Here is a 14,181-nt window from a genome sequence, read left to right as displayed (position 1 = left end):
CCATGTTGTAATATGTATCAGCTCTCCATTCCTTAGTATGGATGAATAATATTCAGTTGTATGGACATATCACATTTTGTTTATCTATTCACTTATTAGTGCAAAAGTAGGTTTATTTTATCTTTTTACTATTATGAGGAATATTGATGTGAATATTCTTGTAGAAGTTTTTATATGGATATGTTTTGGTACTTCTCTTGGATATATACCTGGGAATGGACTCACTGGGTCATAGAGCAAGTGCATATTTATTTGTCTGAGGAGCTACCAGACTGTTGTTTAGTTGCTATACCACTTTACATTCCCACCAGCAGTGATGAGAGTTTGAATTTCTACACACACTTACCAATACTATTTTTATAGACATCCTACTCAATGTAAAGTGTTTTGTTTTTCATTTGTGAATTTTAATTTCTCTGATGATAAAGGATGTTGGAAATAGTTTCATGTACTTGTTGGATATCTGTACATATTATTGGAAGAAATGTTTATTTAGATCCTTTGTCCATGTTAAATTGGGGTATGTGTCCTTTTGTTATTGAGTTGTTCAAGTTCTTTATATTTTGGAGACAAATTTCTTATAAGATTTATGACCTAAAAATGTTTTCTCCCATTTGGTGGGCTGTCTTTTCAGATTCTTGATGGTGCCCTTTGAAACACAACATTATAAACTTTGAAGTCTAGTTTATCTCTTTCCTGCTCATATTTTGGTGTAATAGCTAAGAATCACTTCCCAAATACAAAGCCATGATTATTTACCACTATGCTTTCCTTTTGTAGTTTTGTAGTTTTAGATTTTACATTTAGATTTGTTTTTGGTTTTCCTTTTTTAGTTCTTTTTTATTATCATATTATTGTTGTACTGGGTGTGCATTGTGACATTTTTAAAGTTCTTACAATACATCATAGTTGAATTCACCTCCTCCATCATTCTCCTTTAAACCCATCCTCCCATTCTTGGAATAATTTCAACAGATATCATTTTTTCATTTTCATACAGGAGTACATAATATTTCCACCATATTCACCTTCCCACACCCATTCCTTAAATCTTCCTCCTTCCCATTGGTACCAACCCCTCAGACAGGACCTGTTTTATCTTCCTGTTTTCTGTTTTGGAAAAAAGACATTTTGTTGTATGAAAATGAAAAAATGAGACATGTTGAAACTATTCCAGGAATGGGGGGAGGGAGAATAAATGATAATGATGGAGTGGGTGAATTCAACTATGATACATTGTAATAACTTTTGTAAATTCACAATATACCCCCAGTACAACAACAAAATAATAAACAGATTTTTGTTTGTTTAAGATAGCTATACAGGGTGTTACATTGTGACATTTTAATGTAAATATGTATTTTAACTCCATTATTTCATCTCCTCTACTTTTTCTCCTTTCTACCTTAATCCCCTTCTTATGGGGATTTCAATAGGTTTGAAAATTCTATATTCATTATTGTAAAGAAAGTATATCAACCATATTTACCCTCTTAACTTTGTTTTTTACCTTCCCGCTCCCATTAGTGACCTCCCATTAACATGACCTATTTTTCATAATATTGTTTGTATTTGTGTTGGGTCTATATTCCACATATGAGAGAAAACATGTGGCCTTAGGCTTTCTGAACCTGGTTAACTTCACTTAAGATGCTGTTCTCCAGCTCATCCATTTACTTGCAAACATCAAAATTTCATTCTTCTTTATGGCTGAATAAAATTCCATGATATATAAATACCACATTTTCTTAATCATTCATCAGTAGTGGGGCATCTTGGCTGTTTCCATAGCTTAGCCATTGTAGATAATGCTGCAATAAGTATGGGTGTACAAGTGCCTTTGTTGTAACCTGACTTACATTCCTTCGCATATATCCCTAGGAGTGTTATTGCTGGATCATATGGCAGTTCTATTTTTAGTTTTTTGAGGCGCTTCCATATTGTTTTCCATAGTGGTTGTACTAGCTTACATTCCCATCAGCCATGTATGAGGGTTCATTCCCTTATCCTCACATTCTTGAAAGCATTTGTTGTTTGTGTTCTTGATGATAGCCATTCTAACATGAGTGAGGTGGAATCTTAATATGGTTTTGATTTGCATTTTCTTCATGTGTTTTTGACCATTTGGACTTCTTCCTTTGAAAAGGCTCTGTTCAGTTCATTTGCCCATTTCTTCATTGGGTCACTGATTTTTTTTGAGAGTTTAATTTTTTGAGCTCCCTGTATTCTCTGGTTATTAATCCTTTATTAGATGTATAGCTGTCAAAGGTTTTCTCCCATTCTCTGGGCTGCCTCTTTAATCTGGTAGCCATTTCTTTGGTTGTGCAAAAGCTTTTTAATTTCATGTAGTCCTATTTGTTAATCCTTTCTCTTAGTTGCTGAGCCATTTGAGTTCTATTTAGGAAGCTATTTCCTATGCCTATTAGTCCCAGTGTATTCCCTGCTCTTTCCTGCACTAGTTTCAAAGTTTCAGGTCTTATATTAAGGTCCTTAATCCACTTTGAGTTGATACTTGTGCAGGGTGACAAACATGGATCTAGTTTCAATTTTCTACGTGTAGATATTCAGTTTTCACAGTAACATTTGTTGAAGAAGCTGTCTTTTCCCCATCATATGTTTTGGGCTCTTTTGTCAAAAACCAGGTGGGCATAGCAGCATGGTTCATATCTGGGTCTTCTACTCTGTTCCACTGGTCTTGATGTCTGTTTTTGTGTCGGTACTATATGGTCTTTTTTATTGCTATGGCTCTGTAGTAGAGTTTGAAGTTGGGTATTATGATACCTCCAGCATTTCTCTTTTTGCTCGGTATTGCCTTGACTATTTGTGTTTTTTTCTGCTTCCAAATGAACTTTAGGGTTGATTTTTCAATATGTACGATGAATGTCATTGGAATATTGATTCACCGTGATATTTCTATACCTGCATATATCATACTTTGATCATATTCATCCATCTGTATTCTGCGCTTATCCCTCACCAGTACCATTTTAGTCCCTAGTAATCACTCTTCTACTTTCAGTTTGACTTTGTTAAAGTTTCCAAATATGAGACAGAAGATGTGATACTTGTTTATCTGTATCTGATGTAAGTGACATGATTTCATTATTCTTTACAGAAGAATAATATTCCATGGTGTATATATGACACATTTTCTTTATCCATTTGTCTGTTGATGGAAGCTTAGGCCAATACCATATTATGCCTATTGTGAATAGTGTCTCAATAAACATGGGTATATAGATATCTTTTTTGTATGTCAACCTCATTTCCTTTGGGTGGGTGTATGTAGCTGGATTGTGTGGTAGATATATTTTTAGTTTTGTGAGGACCCTCCAGACTGCTTTCTCTAGTAGCTGTGCTAATTTACCATAACACCAACAGTGTTTAAGGTTTACTTTAAAAAGAGGATATCAAGGTCAGGAATGCTGGCACACAGCTATAATCTAGTACTTGAGTGGCAGAAGCAGGAAGATGGTGATTTTGAGGCCAGCCTGGCCTATAAATGGGATGCTGTCTCAAAAAAATAAAACAAATATAAAAACAAAAACCAAAAGAATAGAATCTTGTCAGCTGAGACCTGGATGAACCTGAAAAACATTATGTTAAGTGAAATTATGTAGGCACAGAAAGGCAAAAACTGCATGATCTCACTGTTGTGTGAAATTTTAAAAAAAGTTTTTTTCTTTAGATTTAATATAGGCTATATCTGTATTTCATTTGTCTTTTTTCAATTCATATGTGCAAACAATGTTTGGGTCTTTTCTCCCCTCTTCCCCCACCCCCTCCATTCCCCCCACCCCCCTCTCCCCCCTGCCCCCATGACACCCAGCAGAAACTATTTTGCCCTTATCCTAATATGTTTGAAGAGAGAGTATAAGCAATAATAGGAAGGACCAAAGGTTTTTGCTAGTTGAGATAAGGATAGCAATACAGGGAGTTGACTCACATTAATATCCTGTGCATGTGTGTTACCTTCTAAGTTAATTCTTCTTGACTTAACCTTTCCTCTAGTTCCTGGTCCCCTTCTGCTATTGGCCTCAGTTGCTTTTGAGGTATCTGCTTTAGTTTCTCTGCATTGAGGGCAACAAATGCCATCTAGTTTTTTAGGTGTTTTACCTATCCTCATACCTCCCTTGTGTGTTCTTGCTTTATCATGTGATCAAAATCCAACCTCCTTGTTGTGTTTGCCCTTGATCTAATGTCCACATATGAGGGAGAACATACAATTTTTGGTCTTTTGAGCCAGGCTAACCTCACTCAGAATGATGTTCTCCAATTCCATCCATTTACCAGTGAATGATAACATTTCGTTCTTCTTCATGGCTGCATAAAATTCCATTGTGTATAGATACCACATTTTCTTAATCCATTCGTCGGTGGTGGGGCATCTTGACTGTTTCCATAACTTGGCTATTGTGAATAGTGCCGCAATAAACATGGGTGTGCAGGTGCCTCTGGAGTAACCTGTGTCACAGTATTTGGGTATATCCCCAAGAGTGGTATTCCTGGATCAAATGGTAGATCAATGTTTAGCTTTTTAAGTAGCCTCCAAATTTTTTTCCAGTGATTGTACTAGTTTACATTCCCACCAGCAGTGTAAAAGGGTTCCTTTTTCTCCGCATTCTTGCCAACACCTGTTGTTGGTGGTGGTGCTAATGATGGCTATTCTAACAGGGGTGAGGTGGAATCTTAGTGTGGTTTTAATTTGTTGAGGTTACTCTCTACTTTCTTGCTTTTTCTCTTCCTGTAGTTTGCTGCTGCCTGCCCTTTCATGGTTTTGTTGGGTTTCACTTTCTGTGTGCAGAATCCCTTGCAGAATCTTTTGTTGTGGTGGCTTTGTGGTCACATATTGTTTTTGTTTCTGCTTATCATAGAAGACTTTTATTTCTCCAACTATTTTGAATGAAAGTTTTGCTGGGTAGAGTATCCCGGGGTTGAAGTTATTTTCATTCTGTGCCCAGAAGATCTCACCCCATGCTCTTCTTGCTTTTCTTGTTTCTGTTGAGAAGTCTGCTGTGATTTTGATGGGTTTACCTTTGTATGTTATTTGTTTTTTCTCTCTTACAGCCTTCAATATTCTTTGTCGTGTCTCTGTAGTTGTTGTTTTAATGATAATATGCCGTAGGGTAGTTCTATTTTGGTCTGATCTGTTTGGTGGTCTGGAGGTCTCTTGCATGTGTATGGGAATAGATTTCTCTAGATATGGGAAATTTTCTGTTATTATTTTGTTGAATATATTATGCATTCCCTTTGCTTGCACCTCTTCTCCTTCTTCGATGCCCATGATTCTCAAGTTTGGTCTTTTGATGGAGTCACTGAGTTCTTGCATTTTCTTTTCACAGGTCTTGAGTTGTTTAATTAATAGTTCTTCCATTTTTCCTTTAATTACCATTTCATCTTCGAATTCTGAGATTCTGTCTTCTGTTTGTTCTATTTTGCTGGATTGGCCTTCTGTTTTGTTTGCAATTCTGTTTCGGTCTTTTTTCTGAGGTTTTCCATGTCCTGGGTCATTTCCTCTTTAATGCTGTCTATTTTTGTCCTGTGTTCATTTATCTCTTTATTAATTGTGTTCTCTGTTTCACTTTGGTGTTTATACAGTGCTTCTATGGTCTCCTTTATTTCTTCTTTTGTTTTTTCAAATTCTTTATTTTTGTTGTCTTGGAATTTCTTGAGTGTCTCCTGTACATTTTGGTTGACCCTATCCAGTATCATCTCTATAAAATTCTCATTGATTACCTGTAGTATTTCTTCTTTTAGATTATTCTTATGGGCTTCATTGGGTTCTTTGGCATAGTTTATCTTCATTTTGTTGGAGTCTGGAGCTGAGTATCTGTTTTCTTCATTTCCCTCTGTTTCCTGTACTAATTTTTTGCTGTGGGGAAACTGGTTTCCCTGTTTTTTCTGTCTTTCCATCATTGCCCTTGGTGTTGTTATTGTCCCTGTACTGTGTACAATTAAGTATTTTCTGGCTTGTTATAATAGCACTAGTGATATTTAGAATGGAAGGGTGAGAGGAGATGGAAAGCAAAGAAGTTAAAGGAAAAGGGAAAATCAAATAAATAAGTAGAAAAAACAAAACAAAGAAACAAACAAAAAATGTTTCAAAGATATAAACAGGGAGAGACAGTGTACTAATCAACCGTAAGCTGAAAAGGCATTACAGAGACAGAGAGAGGATTGAAAATAAAAAATAAAAAGAATAAAGATAAGAATAAAATTAAAAAATAAGTAAATGAGAGAAAAAATATATATAAAAAATAAAAGAAAAAAGAAAAAAATCTCCAATTTCAAATGCAATGAAGTTTCAGTCTTAATAATTTTGGTGTTCGTCCCTCAGCCTCCAATCCTGGAGATGGTGCCTCAGATGTTGTTCTGTAGTTGTCTCATCAAAGAGGAAAAATAAAATAGAACAAAACTGCACAAAACAAAACAAAAAAAACCTTACAAAGTGTCCCAAGTTCAAATGCAATACAGTTTCAGTTTTCAGCATGCAGATGTAGTTTTGTTGTTTTCTCATCAAAGGTAGGGAGAGAAAAAAAGAGTCTGGAGCCAGGTCTGTGAATGGCTATCTGTGGCTTTGGCTCACCTGCCCACTGCTGCCAGCCTGCTGTTGCTGGAGGCTTTATTTATGCAGATCTCTGGGGTAAGCTTAGCACTCCAGCACTCCTGGCCTCACAGGCTTTGTTTACTCAGAGTTCTCCTGTGTGTGAGCCGCTGTTAAAAGCTTTCCCCTTTCCAAGCACACTGGGGGAGGTGACACTGCACCCGCATTCTCAGGCCAGCGTGTTTGTTTACTGCTCATGTGGGAAGTGGGTCTTCCCCCCTCTCCTGTGGAGTTTTCCTCCTTCCCCCACTCTCACAAGCTTTCCCGCTCCTGGTTGCTCCCACCCTCTCTGGCCAGGCCTGGCTTGTTTATTTGCAGTTCTGTGATGGATTCCCCTCCCCTCCTCTCCAGTGCTCAGGGCACCCCACCCTCTTTGCTACATGTCTTTATTGTTCTTATTGCTTATTACTTAGTTTCTCTTTTTTTCCCTGGGTGGGGTTTGGTCCGTCCAGGGGGTTATGCTGATCTGGCCCAGGGTTGTCTGTGGGAGTATCATGAACCACTTAGCTCACCTTGTGGTCCGTGTCTTCCCTAACCATCTGGGTGCCGGCATCTGGCGGTGGCCCGGGGGCCCTCTTGGTTTCTCTGTTTAACATGAAGTGGAGATGCTCTGCGCAGGCTGGAGGTGTGGAGGGGTCAAAGTTTTGCCTCTTCTCGGTGGCCTTGCCTGCAAGGTGTGTCTCCAGCATCTCTCCAAGATTTCACTTTAGGAGGCACACTTTCTGCTTCCATCCTCTAACCACCATCTTGGAATCACTACTCAATTTCTTTATAATAAAATTCAGATACTAGCTCATTAACTCCCTAACTACTAACCTAAGTCCTTGCTTGGTTGAAGCACTGTTGAAACAGTTTAAGGAAAAAGAGGAATGCAATAGGGATATGGTGATTTTCCTACACCCAGAGAACTAGATAGACTTACTAGGCAGGCACTCTACCACTTAAGCCACACCACCGGTCCATAGGTATTCTCTTAAGTTATTTTTTAGAATTTATGGAAATAATGTTTTGTTTTATTTTTTGTGATGTTGGAGATCAAACCCGAGGACTCACACAATTTCTCTACCACTAAGAAACAAAATCAGCTCCTAGAAGTAATGTTTTAGGCCACTCACTCAAACCCACTGCACCTTTCCTATATGTTTTGATAAACCAGCTTTCCTGGCCCCAGTGATGATGTTCTCACACCTTTCTGAGGCAACCTATCCAATAGGAACTCTGATTGATAGAAACTTCTTCCTTGTGTTGGGATGATAAAATCTATCCTCCCTATGGTTTTTTAAAGTGCTTCCCTGAGGGCAGACTGAAACATATGTTCCCTTGTTTTGTGATAGCCTTTTAATAGTCTGATATGGAAGACCAAGTCTCTGAATCTTTTTTTCTCCAGACCAAACAACTTCAATTGTTTCTCATAGGAATTGTTTTCCGTATACTTCCTGTTATGAACTGAATGTTGTGTCTTGCCAGAGTTCATATGTTGAAGCCTCAACTTGCAATGTAGCTATATCTGAAATAAGAAAGTAAGTTTAAATGAGATCACCAGTATAATCGGATTTTCTTATAAGGAAAGACATCAAAGAACTCACTCCCCATACTCCCTGTCTTAGCTAACTTTGATTTATAAAAGAATATCACAGACTGGGTAATTTATAAAGAAAATAAACTTGTTTCTCACAGTTTTGAGGCTGGAAAGTCCAAGAGCATGGCACTGGCATCTGATGAATGCCTTCTTGCTCTATCATCCCATGTCAGAAGGCAGAAAGACAAGAGGATATGCATGAGAGAAAGAGTGAGAATGGGTAATGAGGCTGAACTCATCTTTTATCAGGAACTCACTCCTCCTATGATAACTAACCTGCTTCTGCAATAATGGCATTCCTTCATCAGAGCAGTGTTGTTGTTGCTGCTGTTGTTGTTGTCCTTGTTGTTGTTGTTGTTGTTCTTCTTCTTCTTCTTCTTCTTCTTCTTCTTCTTCTTCTTCTTCCTTCTTCACATGGGGAAATGAACACACTGAAGTTTGAACTGAGTGCCTTTGGCTCTCTAGGCAGGCACTTTACCATTTGAGCCATGCCTCTGTCCACAGCACCACTTCTTAATATTGTTTTCATGGTTATTAAACTTCAACATGAGTTTTGGAGGAGACATTAAAACCACAGCACTTTCTCATCTGTCCATGTGTACATTCATGAGAGGGCATTGTGAGGAGGTGTCAATCTGAAAGCCAGTAAGAGATCTCTTGCCAAAAACTAAACCACTTGACACCTTGATCATGAACTTGTCGCCACCAAAACTATTAGAAAATAAATTGCTATTGTTTAAGTCTAATATTTTGTGGAATTTTGTTAATGGTACCCTGAGTACATTAATATACTAGACTACTCACTTTACTCTGGTCAGGCCTTGTTTTGTTTTTGTCTCTCCTATATGTGGGTCTACAACTATTCCCATGATGTTGGCCTAGCCAGGAGAAAAGAGAGCCAAATTATTAATTTTGGTGATTAGCTCCCTTTGGAAATTTGTTGGTGTTTTGTTCACAGTTAGTTCTCCTGACTCAGCCCAGCATGTTTGTCTTGAATAGTTATGATATACACACTCCAGTTTCATAGCACTGATTCCTGAGGCATCTAGACCACCCCTTACTCTGCTCTACTATTACTCTATTAATTTATTTAAAAATGTTTGCTATGATTTTTTTTCAATAATATTCTTATTATGTGCTAGAAAGTGCTCTGGGCACTGGTATCAGAGACCCAAGTAAGACTCTGATCTAGTTCTGCTGGAAATAGATAATGGAAAGCTGTTTTCTTGCCCCCTAGCAAGAACCAAAACAATATTTGATTGGACATAGTATCAGAGGGTTGCAGTACTCCTGCCTCAGAACACAGCCTTAACAGAGTTCTTCCTACATTGGGAGAGGCAAAGCTTTCTTTGATCCCAAAGAGTCTGGATTTTTCAACTAGGCTGCAAATTAAGGACTAGCAGCCAGAGGCCTGCAACAGTCACAAAAACTCTCTGGAATTGTAGAGTTAGGGAAACCATAGTGGGAGCATGAGGCTCAGTAGAGATTTCTCATAAAAGGCTCCACACTTTCTAGGATGGAAGGACAAAAGTAAAATGCTGCTGTTGTTATCATTAATAACTATTATAATAAATTAATTACAGAGAGACATCCCAAGTCAGCTCTGGTGTTTATAGTACATCTTGAGCTATTTTTCCAGATCTCTGGGGTTCAATGTAAGCCAACCTCTGACTTATCCTGAGTCCTCTTCTCTGTGTTTGGAGGGAGGGGAACCATGCATGTGTATTTTAAGAAAAATACAACCTATATGTTGTTTAATTCATCTGAATTTAAATAATTTTGTAAAAGAAAAAATTGACACTCTTGTTTGTTTAAGGTAGCTATATAGGGTGTTACGCTGTGACATTTTTATGTATATATGCATTATAACCTAAATTGGTTCATCTCCTCAATTTTTCTTCTTTCTACCTCAGTCCCCTTCTTATGGTTCAACAGGTTTAAAAGTTCTATATTCATTCTTGTATATCAACCATATTCACCTTCTTAACTTCCTTTGTTTACCCTCCCTCTCTTGTATGTGACCTCTCCTTAGTGTGACCTGTTATTCATAATATTGCTGAATTTGTATTAGGTCTATATTGCACATATAAGAGAGAACATGTGGACTTTGGCTTTCTGAGCGTGGCTAACTTCACTTAAGATGATGATCTCCAGTTCCATCCATTTACCTGCAAATGACAAAATTTCATTCTTCTTTGTGGCTGAATAAAATTCCATTGTATATAAATGCCACATTTTTTAATCCATTCATCAGTAGTGAGGCATCATGGCTGTTTCCATAGCTTAGCTATTGTGAATAATGTTGCAAAAAACATGGGGTTGGCACCAATGTGAGGGAGGAGGAGGTGGATAAAGGGCATGGAAGGGTGACTATAGTGCAAATACTGTGTACATATGTATGTAAATGGAAAAATGAAACCTGTTGAAATTATTCCAGGAATGGGAGGAGGGAATAAAGGAGAATGATGGAGAGGTGAATTCAAGTATGATACATTGTAAGAACTTTTGTAAGTGCCACAATGTACCCCCAGCATAACAATAAAAACTAAATTTCAAAAATGTATTACTGAGAAATACTAGGGAAGCAGGCTAAAGACTTAATTAAGGTTTACCTATGGTGAGAATTAAAATGTTCAAACTAACAAAAAATAATTTTGAGTTTTATAAGAATGTTTCAGGTTCTAGGCATCTTTGAAACTTTTAAGCAAGCTTTATGAATATCTTTCTCTCCTTTTACATAAATAGTAAATTATTTTCAATACTGAGATAGAATGAGTGGGAGTAGAAATTGTTACCCCATTTTGAAGCTTCATCCTGAAGCAAACCAGAATCACTTTTTCTTCTTGATCTTCAGCAGACTTAGTTGTTTTTATTGTGGCCTTATTTTACTTTTTCAATGAAGTCAAATCTGGAATAAGTTCAGTATGAGCCCTTCATGGCAAGGATATGATCCTGGTATGGAAAATAGCCCAAACTCTTGTACACGTTGACAAGAATACAACAGGACACAGATCCCACCTCTGACTTCAGGAAAATGCTCAGTTTCCACATTAGCCTGCCACAACTAAATTGCCAGGGTCTTCCTTAAGTCTTCCCCAGTTTTCTGTTGTGACTCTTGAGAAGTAGGGTCTCCTAATACAAGAACCCTTGAACATGCCATGAGCTGTGTTCCCAGATGGCCTCTACCTTTGACCATCACCATAATGCTTCATCCAAGAGGTAGCCTTGTAACGAATGTCTCCATGTCAATGCACCTTCCTTGGAAGGATCATTGGATCAAGCAAGGAAAGTATCTATGATCAGATCACTTATGTTCTTCATCAAGAAGGACCCGAAGAACATGTTACTCTCATCTTTGGCTTTTTACTCTGTGTTATGAACACACCAGACTTTTTTCCACATCTCAAACACACAGTGATCTCTAACATATTCATTTTTTGTTTTGTTTGAAATATCACCTCTTGCCCCATCCTCATTTATCGTGTGACCAAATGACGCCATATAATCTGGATCCTATTCACATGTATAATCTCATTTCATACCTCTCTCCCTCTCATTCACTTATAACAAGTTCACATTTATTTTAAATTGCATACTTTAAAAAATTTGTACAATGAGGTTTCTTTGTGATATTTATATACATGTATATAATGTATTTTTTCTCTTTTCTCCTTTTATTTTATCATTTTTACATTTACTTACATGTGTATACATTGTTTGTGCCACCCATCCCCTACTTCCACTACACCTCCCCTGCTTCCAGACAGAACCTGTTCTGCCCTCTTCTTCTCTGATTTTGTTAAAGAGAAAGCATAAGAGATAATAAGAAAAACATATCATTCTTGCTAGTTTGGGATAAAGATACCTATTCAGACAGATGTACTTTGATTAAATTCACTTCCTTTAGTACTTTTTTCTTAATTCCCCTTCTTCCTCCCCCACTTTATAACAGTTTTAGTAGTTTCATTATGTTATTTTCATACATACATAATGCACTTGATCACATTCACTTCCCATCACTCTGTCCTTTCCGCTGCTCAACTCCCTCAGTTTTTCCCCCAAACTCTCCCTCTTTCACAATCATGTCATGTTATTATTATTATTTAGGTCTACATTCCAAATATGTCTGAAAACATGACATTTGTTTTTCTGACCTTGGCTTATCTTGCTGAGCATAGTATCCTCCAGTTCCATCCATTTTCCTGCAAACAGCATAATTTCATCTTTCTTTATTGCTGAATAATACTCTATGATCTATATGTACTATATTTTCTTTATCCATTCATTGGTTGTTGGGCTGCTAGGCTGATTCCGTAGCTTGGCTGCTGTGAATAGTACTGTAATAAGCATGGATGTGCAGCTATCTCTATTGCATGTTGAGTTACACTCTTTAAGACATATGCCCAGGGTGATATAGTTTTATTTTTGGTTTTTTTGAAGATGCTGATTTCCATAGTGGGTGCAAATTAACATTTCCTTTCCTTCTTCATCCTCATCAACATTTGTTGTTTTCTTGATAATAGCCATTCTGACTAAGGTGAGATGGAATCTTAATGCAGTTTTGATTTTCATTTCCTTTATGGCTAAGGATGTTGAATATTTCTTCATGTATTTATTTGTAGGCTATCTGATATTTGACAAAGGAGCCAAGAACATATATTGGAAAAAGAAAAGCTCTTCAACAAATCATTTTGGAAAACCAAACATCCATATGTAGAACAATGAAACTAGAACCCTATCTCTCATCTTGTACAACAATCAATTCAAAGTGGTTCAAAGATCTTTATGTAAGACCTAAAACTTTGAAATTGCTGGAAAAAAAACAGGGAAAACACTGGAAGATATAGGCATAAGCAATCATTTCCTGAATAGGACTCCAATTGTCCAGGAAATAAAGGCAAGAATTGACAAATGGAACTGCATCAAATTTAAAAGTTCTTCCAGGAATGGGGAGTGGGAAAAGGAGAGCAGTGGAGGGAGTGAATTCAAGTCTGATAAATTTGATACATTATAAGAACTTTTATAAACTCCACAATGTACTTCTACCCAGCATAACAATAAAAAAAAGAAAAAGTTCTGCATATGGAAGAAAGCAGTTATCAAAATGAAGTGGCAGCCTATAGAATGGGACAAAATCTTGGCAAGATATTCATCATATAAAAGGATTAATGTTCAGAATAAGAAATCAAACAACAAAAGAACAAACAATCCAGTTAGTAAATGGGCAGGTGAATGGAATGCATAGCTCTCCAAAGAAGTACAAATTCCATTCTCTGATCCTACCAAGCTCATGGGTTTTTAGAGGCCTTAAAGTAGCTATTTCCTTTGCTTGCACTATTCTTATATTACCACCCAAGTTTTATTATACATATTTTTTTGGTCTGTCTCACTGACTAGAGTGTAAGGTTTATAAGGGCTAAGACTTTGGTATTGGTTGTCTAGTGCAGTGCTTAGAACAAGGCAGGTGCTCAGTAAATCTATTTGGAATGAGCATGACTCTTGCTGTACTTTTCAAGCAAAGAGCTTAAATGCAGAGGCTCAATCTGCACCATATCTGCACCAAGCTCACAAGCAGATTTACTACTAAGAGGTGGCAGTTCTGTTCAAAGAGTCATGCTAGAAATTCAGGTATTTTGTATATGGACTTTGCTCTAATCTATTTTTTGAAATAGAAATCAAAGATAACTTCTTTTTTTAATTTTTTCCAGCTTTACTGAGACATAATTAAAATAAAATTGTATATACTGAAGTATACATGGTGAATTGATACATATATAAATCGTGAAATGATTATCACTAATTTATACATCCATTACCACAATTAGTTACCATTTTTGTATGTGTGGAGCAGGGGATTGAGGTAAAAAAAAATCTCTCATAAATTTCAAGTAAAAAAGTACTGAATGTTAACTGAATCACCTTGCTATATATTAGATACTGAGAACTTTCTCATCTTATGTGTAAAAGATTAAACCCATTGAACAACATCCACCATTTC

The sequence above is a fragment of the Castor canadensis genome, chromosome X (assembly GCF_047511655.1).
Source record: "Castor canadensis chromosome X, mCasCan1.hap1v2, whole genome shotgun sequence".
NCBI lineage: Eukaryota > Metazoa > Chordata > Mammalia > Rodentia > Castoridae > Castor > Castor canadensis.
This window is presented reverse-complemented; position numbering follows the sequence as displayed.